We start from the raw sequence: 4,707 nt of genomic DNA on the forward strand, positions 1-4,707 counted from the left end.
CGTCTGTCAGGTTTTAAGCATATCCATGTGAAGGATACATGGGAACTGTTGATTGGACAAATGTAGACTTTCCAAAAGCCTTTGACCCTGTCTTTCAATGAAAACTCTTGGGGAAAACAGAAAATTAAGCTGTCGTGAGATGAAAGGTAGAGCTGCATCATGGATTAGGAAGTGGTAAAGATACGGAAGAAAAAAAAAAAAGGGTAAGATTTTAAAAAAATATAAAATCATTAATTGTGGCAAAACACGTCAAAACAGTACCACGATATTATCTTCAGGCGTAAGTCAAGTACATGCATTTACAGCGTGGGAAGGGAAATAAATTAGTGCAACAGTATTTGCCACTGACTCAAAATCACTTAAAATCATTAAAGAAATGAGAAAGCACGACAGCAGAGACCATCTGTCTGGCTAATGATTTTACTTCTGCTATATTATTCTTTGAAGGAAGGAACCCCTTTTTCAACTTCTTTTTGTCCGCAGCACAAAAAGCTAGAAGCGTTCATCTTAAAAAGCATCCCACAGCTGAGCACCGTTCTGTACACTCCACTTGACTTCAGAGCCACCATCAATTAATTTAATGTTCCCTTTACCTTTTCATTGGTGCTGCCCCCAAAGTTGAGGGAGCTCCCCCAAGGAGCCTGATAAATTTAAAGAGGAAACCTGTGATGTGGCTTCCTGCAAGTAGGTCATTAAAGTTATGTGCTCAAATCCCTGCCAGTCTTAAAGTCTGTGAGGCTGTGACATTGCCTTCTCTTAAATCGCGCTTTAGAACTCATCTGTGTCATGATGTCTTTAAATAATTCAGCCGCAGTCAGGCAGTTGGGCTGATCACACCCAATTAATCCTGATGAGTCTTCCTTCACCTGCCATTTTATTGCTAAAAGAACAGACAGAGCTCTTGAAACCAGACAGGGTTGGCTGTATTTTATTTTTTTTAACTCACATGGATAGCACCTAGCCCAACAGTCGCTGGCTGCTTTCCAACGCCTCTGGCAAAAGAGGCAAAATACAGCAGGATGCCCAAGAGGAACAGGTGACAGTACATATGTGGCAGTCAAAACTCAATATTAATGACGTTATTCCAACTTTAAGTAAATTTTGCAAGTTGTTAAGTTCCAAAGGAATGATCCCCATGCAAAACAGACATCTGTGCATCTTTGACAGCTGTCTTTTCTGAGCAAAGCTTAAAAAAAAAAACCAAACCAAAACGTATTTTTGTGTCACTGTTCACAATATAGAGAACGCTTGGATGGCAGTCTATGCGTTAATGAGATATCTCACATCTAACACCACAGGTAACAGTCATCTCAATCTCTTATCTCTTGTCTGAAGCAAAACCAGGAAGGATTTAAGGAAGAGCAGAAAAAGTGGTTAGAAACATAGGCAGATTCTCATGATTATTTTTTTTTTCCTAAATAAGGGTCCCGTAAGGAAAGCACAGTTACAAATATTTGTTTACCAGATCTCTAATGAAAACAAAACCCCATGGATTTAACTCCAACAAGAAAAAAAAATAATCTTTTCATATATGAAGGTAGCAGAACATACTGAGACAGGACCAGAAGCCAAGAAAGAAATGATTTCAACAAATCCTTGAGAAGCCCGAAGCTATATTCCAGATGTTTGCTGCTGTAAATGCCAACAGAAGGATATACCACCTCAAAAGCAGTCACGTTGTAGATGATGCCTATTACTCATGGACAATGATAGCTCAAGGCAATATTTCACATAGCTGGAAACATCACTCAACTGAAACACAGCACTGAGGTGATAACACCAACAAATTCACCCCCATGACCGAGATTTATAAACCCCCAGGTACCACACAGGGCTCCTTTGAATGTAAACTTTTTTTTTTTTTTTTTTTAATTGCTACTACCCTCCATGTTTTCAACAAAGGAAATCTATGGAGATCAGTTATATCCACTCCTCACATTCTACGAGATAAACCCTTTTCATGGGGATAACAGTGAATGGAGTAAGGGTAAGGCACTTGTCATACAGACATTCATATCAAAACAGACCCCCAAAACTGAACACTGCATAGGCTAAACTGGCCTGAAATCATCAACCCTGCTAAAATAAGGACTACACTGTAACATTTAAGCACTTAAACAACCGCACTTACATTTGACCTTGTTCTGTTTGCTTGGCTGGGAGGATGCTGGTTTTTTCCTTTATTATTATTATTTTGCTTCAGTTGGTGTACAAAAGTTTAGGTAACTCGGCATACAAGCACTGGGAGCTGGAAAAAGTTAAAAAAAAAAAAAGCATCTCTACTGCTTGCCCTCTAGCACACAGGAGTCAATCCAAAACTCCTGAGAAACTCTGAAGAAGGAATTACTACAGCACAGAATAGATTTGATCAGTGAGGGATATAAGAGTCATTCTAGGGCTTAACATAGTTAAGCTGGCAAAATAATTCTTTTCAACTAGTTTTCCATTATAATTGGTTTAATACGCTACAGAATGACGTAGAGCAGTTAGTCATCCACCTCCACAAGGGAGGGAAACCAGCTAGGTGCAGACTCGGAAAGGCAAGAAAGAGGATTTTTCATTATTAAAAAAAATAAATCTTTGAATACAGGTCACTGTGTTTGGGGTACACCAAAAGAATGCAAATATGAAGTGTTAGGAAAACACCTTACCTCACCTTCACATCTCTGAATACAACTGATTAGCTGCCATAATTTACACTAGTTCTTTAAGCAAATGACAAAGAACTGCATGTAGGCTTCTGGAACACAATGTAGCAATTTGGACTAAAATTAGCATATTAAAAACACATTGCTAAATGGCACAAAGACATAATTTGCACAACAAGCTTTCAGTTTGGCTCTTCAGCCTGAAACCTAAGGAAAGCCTAGTATTTGATTTGGACCTGCCAGTATCCTTCAAGCTCTGGGCCTCTAACAAGGGCAGATGAGGTGCTTAGGGCCAGGGTTTAGTGGTGGGATGGCAGGGTTAGGGGAAACGGTTGGACTTGATGATCTTAAAGGGCTTTTCCAACCTAAATGATTCTATGATTCTAAGTTGCTTATAAATTATTGGCAACAAACATGTAATGAAAAATTTTTAAAGGTTAACTGAGCAGTACCAAAACAGCGAGAAATCAGAAACCGATTTTCACTCTTCTGTAAGGTAACACTTAAAATAACACAGGCTACACATGAGTTTTAAAAACAGCATCAGCAACAGCACAAACTACCGCAATGAGAACTCAGAGAGGTGAGAAAAATATTTTTGTATTTTCTGGTTTATTTGCTCTCTGAATTTGAATTTTTGATAGAGTAAGGAGGCCATAAAGGCACCACAATTGACAGGAGACCGCTGGGCCACACAGACCCCGAATATACTCTCAGGTCTTCTGCTAAAGCAACTAGATTTCAGGGCAACATCTCTCTGATATTCCAAAGTAGTTAGCTTCACATTAAGTATTTCAGAGAAAGCTGGGAAAGACTCCGTAGTTGTTTCATGAAGGATACTTTGCCGACCAACTTTTGCTGGCTCAGATTTAAATGCAGTGGGCTGATGTCCTCAAAAAAAAAAAAAAAAAAAGTTTTGCCTCTGACAGTGCAGTTACAGAATTATTGGTAAAGAAAATCCAAACCATCCTGACATCTCTGCTGAAATTATCTACTGTTAAGCTAACCCTAAAATAAAGTGGTCTTATTTACCATTTTGCTTTAAGTTACAGCACAGCCCTTACATACATTTTTTTTTCAGCGCAACTGACAGACCAACAAACTATGGTCACAAACACTAACACCGTAAGGGGGGACCAGACCTTCTCGAATTAGTCCCTTTTTCTTCAGAACACATGCCTTTCAACCTGCCACCCTTGATCTCATCCTCATCTTCCTTCTCCTGCGTAATCTAGAAGCGGATGAAAAGTATCGGTTCACAAGGCCAACAATGGGGGGATTATTTCAAAAATTTACATGCTAGTCAAATTTATTTGTACATGGGTGAAGCAACAGAGCTTCCTCTTCCCTTTGAGGATTATCTCACAAATTACTTTTACCATGAGGAAAACACAAGAATACATACTCTGCAAAAGTCTCATTCTATTTAAAAACTTCTAAGTTTGTCCCGGTTTAAGAGTATTTAATTTTGTTCCCCCTTCAGCCGGCCTGCCTCTTCTCAGCCATAAATCTACACACCAACTTCCTCTTTCCTCCAAGTTTCTAGGCCGCCTATGCTACTGTTATTCAGATCCTGTACTCCTTCCCATTCCCACACTCTGAAACCTCTTTCACAACTATTCATTTTGGGCCTTCACCCATGTCAGTGTTTGTAACCAGGAGTCACAGCCTGGCATGGACGCCCAGAACCTTCCATCTCCTGCATGCCAAGCTCTTCCAAAGCGCTTGCTGAAGCATCCCAGCTATGCGAAAGGCCTCCTCAGATTGCCCACTCCAAGCACTTCAGGGTAGGTGAGCCTGCTCGCTTCAGTACTATTTTCCTAAGGTCTTAAAACGTCAAAAGCGGCCGCCTATCTTCTATGTGGGAAAGCTTTTTGTAATACAGGGCGTCTCTTAGGTGGCAGCACGCAACTCCTACACCCTTTAAAGTCACTGCCCAGGATACAAAAATATTCACTTTTTCAGCAAAACATCAGCGACAGAGGGCTTAATCCTTTACCAGCTACCACAATATACTCCCTTCTCAAGCACCTGCAGTCGAAGCACCTTCTTCTTTCCC

This window comes from Egretta garzetta, unplaced genomic scaffold, assembly GCF_000687185.1.
Source record: "Egretta garzetta isolate BGI_Z169 unplaced genomic scaffold, ASM68718v1 scaffold323, whole genome shotgun sequence".
In the NCBI taxonomy this organism is placed as follows: Eukaryota; Metazoa; Chordata; class Aves; order Pelecaniformes; family Ardeidae; genus Egretta; species Egretta garzetta.